At 41.8% G+C, this 14,663-nt stretch overlaps 1 protein-coding gene across 3 annotated transcripts in view; it reads right to left on the reverse strand.

Annotated features, from left to right (window-relative positions):
• Nucleotides 1-7,410, reverse strand: part of tnrc6c2 (trinucleotide repeat containing adaptor 6C2) — a 56,825-nt gene extending 49,415 nt beyond the window's left edge. For 2 of the 3 annotated variants that reach the window (XM_034883216.1, XM_034883225.1), the window contains exon 1: nt 6,608-7,410. The gene's annotated coding sequence lies outside the window, so the exon portion shown is untranslated. The remainder of the gene's footprint in view (nt 1-6,607) is intronic. The other variant, XM_034883234.1, reaches the window with a different exon arrangement.
• Nucleotides 7,411-14,663: the final 7,253 nt, after the last annotated feature.

A 14,663-nucleotide genomic window follows, 5' to 3' on the forward strand; every position in this document is an offset into this window, starting at 1 on the left:
GTGAAGACAAAGGATGAGAGACAGAGAGAAATCTAAATAAGGGGAAGGAGAAGGAAAACATGAAGCTTCACATGTTCTGAAAAAGGCTGTCAAGCGCAGACACAACAGCAATCACAAAGGCGAGAGAAGGAAGAAGATGAGAGGCTTTTCTCTCTCAGCAAAAAAACGTAATATGGTCAGGTCATGGCTACAGAATGTGGTAAATCCACACTCCACCAACATTACCATTCAGCCAGCCAGCCATTTCTGTGGCATCAAAGAAGCTGTATTACACGGACCATTATCATAGACAACCCTTACCTGGGGAATAATTCAACAAAACCTGCTACAGACCTCAACTTCTCTCCACAAATGTTTGTGTTCACTCAACGTGAATGGCGTGAGGAAAACAAGCCTGTAAATTCCACAGTTGACAAACAGCAATACCAATGTTGTTGTGTGTGTTTTCATCCCTCGGCCACACTGACAGTCTCACTGGTAGCTAGGTTTTCAAGCATTCAAGGCATACCAGCGTTGCTTTCAGCAGGTGGAGAGAGTAGCCTGTAAAGGTATACGGCACACTTTACTAATAGACCGGACTAGCTCAATGAACTGTGGCAGAAAAAGTCTTGGTTGTTGGAGTCTGTAGAGGAGGGACTGATTGAGGGCGAACGGGTGGGTGGAGAGCGGCGATGAAGGACGACGCAGATGGAGAAAGAAAGTCAAAGAATCACTTATAAATAACAGCTTTGAGGTTTGCCTCCAGAAAATTAGCTCTCAGTGTCTTGGCTGCTTCCCCTGCCAAGTCGATATGAAACGTTAACAAAATGGCAGCTCATTAAATAGGAAAACAGCACAATGCACAAGACCAAGCAGGCCTGCACCCTGCCAGCACCACAGCTAAAGCCTATTGAATTCAAGAAAAAGCTGTCAGGCCGAGTGAGTTGGTGCATGCGTTTGTCTTTACTTATGACTGCTTTGTGTTTATGAGAACAAGTGGTTGTGCCTGCTCTGCATATTTGTTTTAATCTGTGTGCCTGGCTGGCAGCTTAGAGGCTGTAAGGTGACTCCCTGTCTAAAAGGTCTGGATAGTTATGAGGAGCTATTAGCGCTAATACAACGCCTGACCTCACACAATTAACCTTAAGCAGGAGTTCCTCAAGGTTTTTACCAAAAACTGAGCACCTCTAAATGTACACTGGAATTTATTAATTAGCTTAAGTTTTATACGACGAACACAGAAAGCACTGGTTGGCTGTCATTGATTAAACTGTAGTTTATATCAATCTAATAATAGATGTTATGCATCCCATATACATTCCATTATCCCATATATTTCTTACATTGACTTATTTTCCCTATACTGAATTAAAAAAAAAGGCATGGCTTTCTGTTGATGTCAAGATGTTATTAAAGCAATGTATTGTAGGAAACTAGTGACTTTATGCACCCCTTAACTGATGTTTGGGACATGATTAGGGACAGAGAATGGCTTCAACTTGTTTCAAATGCTTCACTGAAACCATCAAACTGTCAAAATCAGAAGAGCCAAATCAAAAGAACAACTACACTCACAAAGCATGCTAAGACAAATGAGCTAATAGGCTGGGCTGTACACCTCTCGGGGTTACTTTGACTTAGCAGCCACGTACAAAATGTCAGTAGACAATTCCCTGGCGGTCAACAGTATCAGCAATAACAGACTCTGAAAGAGAGACAGAAAATAAGTGATGTGCTTAGTTGTGGGAACAGAGCCCCTCTCATGTTGGGAGGACAGAGATAAGAACAAGAAAAAGCAGGGAGAAAGATGTAAGAGACAGACCCCACTCTAAAGCCGTAGGGATGACGGTGGAGATGTAGAAATACTAGGGGAAGCAAACCGGTAGTGTAGACGTGTTTCTATCTTGAGTAAAACAAAATAGCTCATCTTATGTCATTGAACTTCTGAGAAAGGGCATCCTGAGATCTACACTCAATATCATAAGTTATATCCTGCAGATGTGCATTGCAGCTCATGAAAAAACACAGAGAATACTACAAATGATTACAGCAATTTTAGAATCAAAACATTAGTAAACAACGGGATATGGGGCTAACAGCTTACTTGCCCAAATTCTTTAGTATCCTCAGATACTCTGGACTATGCCTGAATTCATTAGAATTAGGCTATGCCAAACTCTGTTGTTAAAACTCAATCTGCCCAGAAGAAATTCTATTTTGGAATTTAACAGTGTCACAACTCATACATTACAAGAAATGTTTTGTGGATAATTGTTCAGCTGTTAAACTTACAAGTGTGCTTTAACAATACAAATACACAAAGTGAAAGTAAAACACTTGAATTTCATTGACTGCACTTAAGCTGATTAAGGCGATAAAACATTCTAGACAGCAAACAAATGATCTGAGCTTACTAGCCTAGGCCGTGGCCTCAGCACAGAGGAAGGCAGAGCACGCTAGTGCAAGTGACAGACATAACTGAAGACTTAGGAAGTGCTCTAGGGCCTAAGTCCTTCTACATAAGGAGTAAGGCTATCTAAGGCTGTCGGTTTGGAGCATGAAAAAGAGAACACTGTAGGCTGGATGTCCTGCATATTCTCTGTCATCTTCCATGTGTTGGCCCTCTCTTTCTCTCCACGTCTATCCAATTAGCCAACATGGAGCAGAGGGAGGAAAGAAGGCCCCCACCAAACCTCGGCACATTGAACATTCCCATGGACCACTGCCAAGACTCACAGGCAGCAGCTCTGCTTCCCCCATCCCCCTGCTTCCATCACAGGCTGGCTTACCTCTGCTGGGCCCCCCGAGCGCTGCCCCCTCCACTGGCACACAAGTTGGACAAAAAGGTGGGGGTTACACAAACCCCCAAACACCCTTACATCTCTTTGGTTGCTATTCTCACTTATTTCTTATTAAAGCAAACGCCCTGTGTATGATATAGTAATGTGCAGGAGGTTAACCTGTGTTTGTAGATTCCTGGTTTCACACGGGACTAAAACTATGCTTTAAACCTGCCTATGATCATCTTAGCATTATTTTACCATATAGGCCTAAAAAGTGAATGCAGCCTACTCTAACACATTTGCTAGTGTCAAATTCAGGGCTGGGAGACAAGCAGACAAGATTATGACTATCATAACATGAGATCACTATCTCATACAAAATCAGATTAGTGTCACACTTGAAGTAAACCCTGGCTGAGACCATGCAGACACAGGTTGCATAAACCTCGACGACCCAGGCACCAACTGAGTACACCACAAACATAGATATAGAAAAACAAATCACAATCCTCACAGAAAATGTCAGTCTGGGCACTTAGAAGTGTTATTGACGGACTGACGGGGTGGCAGTAGCTCAACCCATAGGAAGTTGGGGTGGGAACCAGAGGGTCCCAGGTTCAAGTCCACATAACGGGCCAAAGTATGGAGGTGGACTGGTAGCTGGAGAGGTACCAGTTATTACCGCCTATAGTTATTACTGCCAACACCACAGTCAACATTCATTGGCTCCCACACACTTCATATATTACAATGGCCACACCAAACACAGTTGCCTGGCAAGTCTTAATAGGCTCATAATCACAGGCTCGGTTACTACCACTGACAGACAGACCTGGTCTACGGTCAATGACAGGGAAAAGGCATTGACAACACAAGCCACTTTTCCAAAGCATGACTAAGTGGGATTTACCAGAGCAAACACAAAATGTCTGACAAGGGACATAAATAACTTTTTGTTTAGCCTATTTTAATTGCAGTCTCCAGGGAAAAGAGACTAACTACTGTTGAGATATAAAATTAAAATAAAGACAGACAAAAATGTGCATGATGGATACAGTGACATACAACCAGCAAGCCCATTCCAAATACATTTAGCCCTGTAGTGGAAACCAGGCTAATGATAGCAGCTAGTGTGTGTAAAGGGTTGGACAAGGGAAAGCAAGCTTTCGTTTTCCTTTCAAACAAATGACCCGGCCTCCTTGGTGATAAGGAGCTGCAGATTGAGTTACTTCCAGAGTTTGTCCTCATGGCTTTGTTATAATACACTCTAATCAAAACGATGTCTTAATGCCAACAGCCTGCAGCTTGGTTGGATCCAGAGCCAACAATGGTTATGGGTTTTCTGCAAGTGCTCAGCCAAAATGGCAAGAGCAATATAACTAATTGAGTCTGGGACCCAGTGAGAGACTGAATTTCTCATTTTGGGTCTTGTTGCACTGGGAAAGAACCAATTATACACCTCCATATTGAGATAATTTAGAGTTCTGCTATTTCTGTGTCTAGATTTTAGGGGTGGAGGAAAAAAAACTATACAGCATAGTATTGCGATATAAGTAGCAAGACTGTACTGATACACAGGAGCCAAGTATCGATTTTTTGTTACATATGTGTTGGTGAGTTTGTCTGCTTGACAATCCCATTTTGCAGCAATAAATTTCAAGTGATATGAACAAAGAGAAATGTATCTTTTTAGATTAAACGGATGTTGACTAAGTTTCCTTTTGGGGACATCATTTGAAAATTGGGAAAAATTAGAAGTTGGAAAAAGGTTGTAAATTGCAATATGTTGCAGAATATTGCAATATGTTTAAAATCGCAATAATATCAAATCGTGGCATAAGGATCGTTATGATATCGTATTGGGAGGCGTCTGGTGATTCCCAACCCTGCTAGATTTGCAGATGGTGGCATTCATTGATAGACTATCCATGCTCTATCAGTGCTATCTATAGTCTCCCACTGGAGAATCTTTGCATTCCCTTAGAACCAAATGTTACTAAATCTTTTATAACTCTGTGTAGACTAAACATTTGTAAGCACATCTGACATCTTCATTGCAACAAAATATGTCTTAGCTTGGAGATAACCCGAGTGCTTGTGACCTGACACCCTATTTGCCCTAGTGCCCCGCAGATGAGCCACCTGCTGTGGCTGTAGTGGTAACTATGCTGCTAAAGCAGTTATTTCTGGGACAGGTAAGCCTAAATGTATGGAAAGAAAATTTGCTCAGACTAGGACTTCCTCCTTCTCTTTCCAGGCTTTAGGTCTTTCTTTTCTCCCTGTTCAAGTGTTTTACATACACACTGGAGGGGCCCCGGCAACATCTTTCACAGCCAACCCCTTACTGCGTGCTCTTTAGCTTTTTGGAAAGATGGGCGTGTGCGCACTGAAGGGAGGAGGACCCCTAACCCTGGGTAAGAACAGGGCTCTGCGTGTGTGTGTGTGTCTGTTAGTCAGCTGGGTGTCTAGGGTATGCAGGAGGCAGCTCAAGACCTGAACAACTGCAAGGCATTTACCAACTGCCGGAGCTTTGAGCCCGACACAAATGGCCACACACTCCCATGGCAAAAAGACAGGTAATCCACGTGTGTATACACCGGCTGATTCAGACACAAATACACAACCCTTGCGAGAACACACTGACATTCCAACACATTGCACACAAATACACACAAACAGGCACAAATGCATACACATAATGTAATTTTTTTTTAATTCATCACCTCACTGGTGTGTGACAGAGATGACAGGTGGGTTGGGGGGTTAAAATTGAACGGGAAATTATGTACTTCAATTAAGACATGCGGAGGAGATATTAAACGCTATACTCCAGTGCCTGGGGACAGGATGCAGAAAGGGGGGATGAAATGGAAGGCGACAGTTCAATCAGTATCTCTGGCTTTTTTACCGAGTGGGGGGGGGGCAGCTATGTTTAATAATGTACTTGGAAGTAGTACAGTGGAATGTACAATAGTGTGCAAGATACAGGATGTGATACAGCTACAGAATGACACAAAGACTAAAGAGTGGCAACAGAACAATCTGGATTAAATGTAACACCACAGCTTCAATGTGCAAGCACGAAACAATACAATGCTATCATAATAGGTTCTACTCTGTCAATGAACTACCATTAGATAGAACTGTGTGATCAAAAAAGAGCCAAAGCAATTCTCTTAGTCAGTTTAAGGAACCACTACATTGCACACTCCCATGTGTTGAGTGTGCTCCAGTCCACTTAGCCAATCATTAAAGAGCTATAATATGAAACAAAAGTTCCCAACATTTTCTGTCATTTTCAAGCCCCTACAAAATAATATAATTATTATTATTAATTATAATATTAAATTTAGTAATCAACTTTACTATTAATATCTGTACACAGCCCATGGGATAGTTTATCTGATCAGTTTGTCATTCTAGCAGGGTTTTTTTCCTCATCGATCCAACATAACATAAAAGCACTATGTGTAATTTTGCAGGGGACCCCCTTCAAAAACCCTTTGGGTTTGGCTGCTCGCCAGAAAGAAACCCATATGACAACAACAACCCGGTCTTATTTCTGAGGACTTACAAGATTGATATTGTGAAGAAATCGTCAACTGTGACACCCCAAATAAGCACAGATAATTGTTAATGGGTGTTTTAATGATGTGGAAGTTGACATTGATTGCTGTGACGTCGTAGTTGTAGCTGGGCTGAATACAGCAATGACAAATAATGTTGCGCTAAACAGTGGTCATTTTGATGGTCATTTGACATTAAAGCTGGCTTCTATCCACTGATCAGCAATCACATTCATCGATTTATCACATAAGAAAAAACGTTATTCATTTGAAACTTACCTTGCGTTAACCACAGTTTTGGCAGCTTTCAGTGAAGAGTCGGTGCACGTCAGAAAGAAATATGCAGAAAAGCATTCTTCGATGTCTTTTCTAAAGTTACCCGTAAAAAGATGGAGCAGAGATTCAGTCGCAATTAAAGTCAGATTTGGCAGATAAGCCGACTACTGCTGCTGCAGCAGCTTGGTGATACCGAGGTAAACAACGGCTACTGAGCCAGATAGACACCCAGCAAGTAAGGTAATTTATACTTTAAGCAAAGAAAATGTACAATATTCCATGAAATTACACTAGTCGAAAAACAGTTTGTTAAAACGTCGCGATATACTGGGGGGCGGGGAGGGGAACGAAGCACCACTAACAAAAACAAAAAAAATAACACGAATAAAATCACTTTCAAAAGCAGCTAAATAATGCAAGCTGACGGTAGCTGGTTGACGTTGTAACTCGTCAATCGTTGCGAGGTTTTGCAAAAGGGGGGAAAATCAGGCAGTTTTCGTTAAAAAATCGCTGATGAGTTCTCGCGCATAGGAGCAAGCCGACGGTCGTCAGCCAGCCAGCCAACTTGTTTTAAAGTGCAAAATAAATGGTTTTGTTTAGGTCGCCAACTGGACGACTAGCAACAGGCTGGCTACCGCGAATGCAAAGTGAGAAACGACTCCTGGGAAATACATTCTGTGTGGATCCAGATAGTGGAGCGGACAGTCATGGTAGGCGTTCAGTGAGCTCTCGTTGACAGTGGTCTCGCAGCCATTTTGTTCAAACTAACAACACTGCAGTCGCTCTCCTCCTCCCAGAGAGCGGACAGACCAGGAAGTGGCACCAGATACGTCACTCCCAACCAACCAAAACACCAGACGCCAACTCCGCCTGCCGTTCTCCGGCCCTCCCTCCCTTCCTCCCCCCGTTTGCCAAACCTCCAAGCGGCTACAGAGAGGATGGACAAGCAATTTCCGAAGTAATTGCTGAGGCATGCAGCCAATACCGTGAGCTTAAAAATGAAACACATGTGACTCTGTTATGGGTTTTGGGAGGATGATATTGTAAAGATTGTATGTTCCACCCCTGGCTCCAAGTAACACAGTTAGGCCTATAAGCTATAGCCTACTTTGTATAATGTAAATAAGATATAATACTTCCTGTGACTCGTGACAAAAATAGTGCAAAAAGCGACACAAATAGATGAGTCGTAAAAGTCTACAAACCATTTGGAACTTGCTTCAGGAACTTTATTTAGCAGACTTAAATGTCTCTTAAAGGGCCCACCCCAAGTTTCTCTACCCAAAATGACCTTTGTCAAGAATCTCTTGATCACATGATGTCCAGAAACACAGGGTGATAATTCCAGGCTATTCTCAACATGATGGATGAGGTCGCCCTTGTGCACCCTGAACCACATCTGCAGCCGTCTCAGAGAAAGAAAATGCGGCCCCGTCCATTCTCTGCACTCCATTCTCATGGAAATGACTGCGCCATGCATAGAGAGACAGGCAAACACACACACACACACACTGAGGTGGGAATAGGTCAAGGCTGCAGTCCACAAAGGGGAAGGCTGACCTGTGAGAATTCTCTCAGCAAAGCTCTGAGCTCCTATACATCACTGGGAGTGACTGCTAATAATAAGAAAGCCAGGGTCTGCGGCCAAAACCTTTTTTTCTCCTTTTCAAGGCAAGATGCCCAGAGATATTAAAATAGCAAGCTCCAACTGAATGGAGAAAGCAGATGTTTCATACTCTGGGTTAAGAGAGGTGAGAGCAGAAGGCAATGCCTTCAGAAATGCCTGAAGGGATATGTAGTTAGCTGCCGATCACGGACTATTAAACCGTATGCAGATATTTGCTGTTTGTTCATGCCATTTAATTAAATTGTGTTCCGTGTAAGCATTTTTGAATGGGCCGACTTAAAGCACCAATTCAGTGATTTACAAACTAAAGTATCTACACTACTGAGCACATACATTATCAAAGATGGAGATGGAAATCTATCCACCACAAAGGACAACTGAGACTTGAAATGTCATGGTTTGACATGATCTTAGCTATCAAAGGCAAGCTACTTAGGAGTATGTGTTAATGTTGGTGAGAAATAAAAGACAGAAGGAGTGTGTGTGACTGTGTGCAGACATGTGCATGTATTTATGTGTATATAAGTGTGAACACATCCTTACTTCTGCACATCCACTCTCCAGCTCATCACAGCTATTCTGAGATGTTTCTTTGACTCCACCAATTTCCAGAATTGCTTTCACATTTAAGCTGACTGCTGACAGAAGCGAGCCAATAGGAAATGTCTGCTTGGCATTCTTTAAACAGGAATACATAATAATAGGAAACAGTGCAGACCCAAGCTGTAGGACTGCAGCAAAGGCAATCGCTCACTCCTTCCCCTCTCAGACAATACACTCTCCTCCTTTCACTATTCTCCGTTTCTCTGCTCATCATTTTTTTTTCACTCTTCTGCCTTTAGTTTTAATCCTTCTACAATCATGAGCCGCGTTCCGCATGAGGTTTTAATTTCAAGCTTGCCGCCAGAGTCTGGATATATGCATACACCAAACCACATTTATGCATACCAGACACACACTCACTTTACTCTCCCGTCACAAGTACACCCACTTGTATGTTACGAGGCTAAATGCATGTTTAATGCATGTGCTCTGAGGCTAAAATTGATCATTTAAAAATGTTTCCTATGAGAAAAAGTAACTCCATCCAGAAACAATAACAATTGCACAAGAATCACATAAGTCAGACACATGACCAGACAAATTACATAAAAAGAATCCCAACAGGCTACGTCTTTTGCTTTAGAAGTCAAAATTCATTCCATAGTTTATGACAGACCAGCTGAATATATAGGTTCATCACATTAATTTCTATCTATTTATTTTATGTTTTTTAAATACAAAGGTTCCATTCAAATACTTAACATTTCATATTGCGGAATTGACCAGACAAACATGATCTGAGTGGTAGCCAAAGATTTCATGACAGCACATATCCAAAACCAGATCTTAGTTTAAATCCTCATTCCCCAGACACTGAATTCTAGAAGAAGACATTCATAGCTTGCTGTGTGATGCAGACTGACTGATGAGTTGGGGGTGTCAGTATTGTGGTATTGATTATGAATACTCAATCCTCCTCCACAGTCTGGACTATATGCATGCATGTAATCAAAATGCAGACAGCAAGCTACTGCTGTTTCGCTCAAAGTCACATTTCCAAAGGCATGACTTGACAAAAGGACCATCATGATAATAATTCTGATAATAAGACAGAGAAAGGAGCCAAATGAAACCATCTCCTAACTGGATATAAAAAAACAATGTTGTAAGGTGAGACTTCCAGTTCTGCTACTTCAAGGCAAAGATGTGCAAGTAGTAGCTGCGATTGGGTTGAAACATTCAATATTGAGTTTTTCTTACTGTGGTTAGCAATGTGATAGAAATGCTTATCCATTAAATAATATAGTAAATAGAGTGAAACCCTGCTCATTGCTCATCTCCAGGGTTGCATTGAGAGATGAGACAGACTGCAAGTAGCTGGTAGTCCGTAAGAGAAGGAGGGATCCTTTTCATTAACTTTCATTAAGACTAAAGGGTGAATTACCCTGATCAGAAGAGGTTCAACACATAAAAGCCATCAAGTAGGGGAATATATACACACTCGCACTCCCCTGCACTAACACACACATGCATACTTGTACATGCAAACATGGGGGCAGTTACTGTTCCATGTGCTGTTTGTAGAAGCACACAGACACACTATTAGACTAATGCATACAAATATAGGGCAGACCTTGGCAACAAAATGCTTCTAATCCTCCATATACTGCTGTGCCTGTGTGTAGTACATAATATATTACTGGGGGAGGACAATAGAAAGAAGAAACAGTCTATACAGCAGGTGGTAAAGGGGCATGCAGCCTCTGTTGTATGTGGGGGTGCTGCTTTTGTGTGCAAAGGGTGTGCATGCATGCTTGTGTGAGCGCATGTCCACAGTGTACGTATGCTTGTGTATTTGCGTGTGTCCGTGTGTGTGTGCTGAATGGGTGGAAGGAGGGAGGCAGGGCAGAGCGTTGCAGTGCAATAGGACAGCGTTTCTGAGCTGTGGTAATTTCCCCTGAGGCGAGCGAGCAGGTAAATGCCAGCGAGAGAGGGAGGGATGGAGAGAGGGATAAAAGGAGGCTGGCATAAAGGGAGGAAAGCAGAGAGCGAGTGTGTCAGAGAATAATGAGTAATGATACAGCGGTGACGGAAAAGAGGCTGGCAGATTCGCCAAATCAAACGCAGAGCCACACTGCATTACCAGACTCAAGGTTGAATATACTGTAGTTGCTCTCATTGTCAACACATTAGCGTTTCTATTTTTTATTTCAAATGCCTTATCTTGTTAATGAGTATTTTTGAACTGAGTCATTGTTTTTGTAATGAATTTATCTATTAATTATCAGAGTGCTTTTTTCTGATGACCTTGCTTTATTTAGTTACAAGCTGCAGACCTTGATATTAGCATACATTAAGCCCTGCTTATCTTTCATCCCCAATTGTCAATTATTGTCAAATTATCACCCGAAAAAAAAACATCATCACAAAAGTAGTTTGTTCACCGGGGTTTGCGTGTATGTGAATGTGTTTGTGGGTGAGCACCCTCACTTATTAGCCCCTACCCCCTCCCTACTCGCAAACTCATTACCAGGGTATAAGACTTGCATGGATTTTATGGTGTTTTGGGAACTGACTGATTAATCAGATTTATTGCACACTTAAGCTTAATTGATTGCCTTTATGGATTCAAATGAATAATTACGTGCTAACAGGCCTAGTTTCTGTTTCATCCTTCTGAAATGATGATAATAACCCACAGAGAAGGAATGTAGTAGAAGTGTCAATCAAAAACTGCTAACATCACAGGATCCACTTAACTTCCTTAATCCTGTTCACTATAGAAACTGATTATAATAATGTCATACATAAATTGTTCTACTTGCCTTTCACTCAAAACACAGATGCAAACACATTGTCCACCTTATCTTTAAACTCATACTTGTAAAACCTAAAGGCAGAGATTATTTTTTTGTCCATTGCTTTTTCTTTATGGGCCCTCCGCTGTTATATTAAATGTTCCAATTTTATTGGAAATTAAGTAGTATATTCTGTTATATACCGGCAGTAAAGGGACAGACAGTGTAGTAAGATCAAGGCGGTCCAAACAGAGACAACACATCCTGACCTTGAGAAGCTCTTCAACAGATCAATACTATCATCAGCGGAGACGAGCAGTCAAAGATTAACCCAGCACACTAACACACACACACACACACACACACACACCTCTGATTCAATAAGGACCCTTTGTGTAATGATTGGTTTGTATTGACTCACACACAGAACTACCACATGTACACACTTGCTTGTTGACGTTATTTTTCACTGGCTGGCTTGCTGGCATTACATAGTTGGGGTAATGTTGGGTCAAAGCTGTATATTTGGGTCAGGGAAGTTCTTATGTAGCTGTAGAAACGTGAGCGATGGATGCATTGGTCTTCACCTTGTTATGAGCCGAAATAAATTAGTAATTGTATTTTTCCAAAAGTAAAAAAAAAAAAAGATTGAAAATGAATTACACCAGTTAAAAACTCTTCAGTCTTGTACAAATAATGATCATTATTAATTATTGATTATATATTTACATGTGTTTTTGACATAAGAGAAAAGGGCATAACAAAGGCTACAAGAATAGACCAATATTGGAGGTCTGCTACTGCATTTTCCACAAACCTCTGCACATTCATTACATGCACACATAAATTCAAACAAACATCCCAATCTGACTGCCCACAAGCTGTTTCCACAAAATATGCACCAAAGCAGAGAGCAAAACAAGCAAATCGATATCTACACGGCTGCGAGTGTCCAGAAAGCAACTAACTCAATCCCACATCCAATGTAAATGTTGGTGGCATAGCCACAGGCAGGGGCTGATATTTAGAAGTCCATTAATGAAGGGTGGAGATGGGTTAATTTACTGTTTGTAGCTGGAGATCCAGAGAGGGTTTACGGCATGCAAAGAGGAAGGAGATGAATGATGGGGGGGAAAAGGGGGAGAGAAACAAAAAGAAAAAGAAAACAGAGGGTCATGTGTGAAAAGCAATACAACAGAAAGAAAGACAGAAAAGATATGAAGGCAGATGAAGAAAGCATATAAATGTGGTAGAGGGGGGTTTGGTGTTGTTGTGTGTGTGTGTGTGTGTGTGTGTGTGGGGGGGGGGGGGGGGGGGGGCGTATTGTGAGCATTGCTGCCTGCTATCATCCGCCTCAGCCTGGGCATCAGTTTGATTAATGCTGCTTTCCTCCATCTGACCTCCAAGGTCACTGGAATAGTGGGTACTCAGCCTCTCCCATTCTCCGCCGCACTGGAGGGGGGTAACGGCCATATAATATGCTCCCCCAGAGGCTCTTCTTCTCTGTTTTTTCTGTTTCCCATTTCCTCTCTGTCTGTCTCTCATTTAAACTCTCTCTCTCATCCTACCTGTCTCTCTGTCCATGTCTCCCCTTGATCTGCCCTTCCTCTTTTCCTATGTTCTATATCTCTCATCCTCATCCATCTCTTTCTCTCGGCCATCATTTCTCTTTCTCTCTGTCTGACTGACTGTTTTGCTCTCTTTCCACCATCACTCTCTAATCTGAAATGCAATCAAAATGGGCCATAATGTAATGTGTTTTAAGATGCTGGAGAGAGAAAAGAGGAACAGGCCTGCAAGGGTCTATTAGAACACCAAATGAGGTTTAGATAAACACATACACATAACACACACACACACACAAACAAACACGCGCACGCAAACACACACACACACACACACACACACACACACACACACACACACACACACACACACAACCACAACTACCACTACTCTTCCTCCCCTCCCTCTGTTTGCAGACAGACTGCCAAGGTGAAGGCACATGAATAGAGTTGTCCTACACCAATAGATATTTGGCAATGACACACTTCCTCTGGCTGAGAAGCTCCTAATTCTACTTCTTGTGCCAGCCGGACTTTCCTATCATGGACCTGGCAATGAGGGACTTACATACAGAGAGAGAGAGAGAGAGAGAGAGAGAGAGAGAGAAAGAGAGGGTGGACAGGGGGAGGGTTTTAACTGTGCCAACCTTCTTAAACCATTAGAAGTGTGTATTGGTGACCTACAACCTTTCCTGGCTACAAACTATTTTCAAAACTGTTAAAAAAGTGTTAGTTTTGCTGTATCATCATACTGACAGTGCTTTTGTCTTCCCATTGAATTTGGCCATCTCCCGCACATAGCCAACCATTAAATGCCTGCATCTGTCTGTGGCAAGCTGCACTACAAACAGTATAGGAACAGGTTGTGAACAGTAATTGGGAGCACAAGATATAGGGAGACACACTGAGCATTGTGTATTTGTGTGGGTATCTCTACTTGTTAAGCTGTGTCCAGACCAACATTACTTCATTAAAAAGCACAGTCTCCTTCTTTATGGCACAGTGGGGGTGCTGGTGCACAGGTGTTACCTAGCAGTTACTTTCATAGTATTAAAAACCGCTTTGTAGTGATCCGCGTTAAAACACATTGACATATCACTAAAACTGAACTTCTGAAATGTATCTCATCTCATCAGTCATATCGTCTCAAAATAGCCATTTATTGGAAATCATTAGGATATGTAAAATAGCAATATGCTATTGAATAACTTTTTTTTAAGTCACAGTTATTAAAATCATTTAGAAAGGTATTATATTATCTCTGTCTTTAGCGCACATGGCAACAGAATGATTTGGTCCAAGAGACTTCAGCCATTTATCTCTAAAACGTCAACGCATCAGTTAAGTTGAGTTTATTTAGTCTGAAAGATTCAGACATTTGTGTTCTGAACTCTTGCAAATGGTCATTTCTATTAAGAAGGTCTAGCTAAAGTGGTATCTGAAAGTGTGTGCAAAAAAGACAGTAGTATAATCCCAGCCTGGAGAGTTAGCCCGGCTGTGCACTGTCAATTTGTCTCACACTCAGT

This window comes from Etheostoma cragini, chromosome 2, assembly GCF_013103735.1.
Source record: "Etheostoma cragini isolate CJK2018 chromosome 2, CSU_Ecrag_1.0, whole genome shotgun sequence".
In the NCBI taxonomy this organism is placed as follows: Eukaryota; Metazoa; Chordata; class Actinopteri; order Perciformes; family Percidae; genus Etheostoma; species Etheostoma cragini.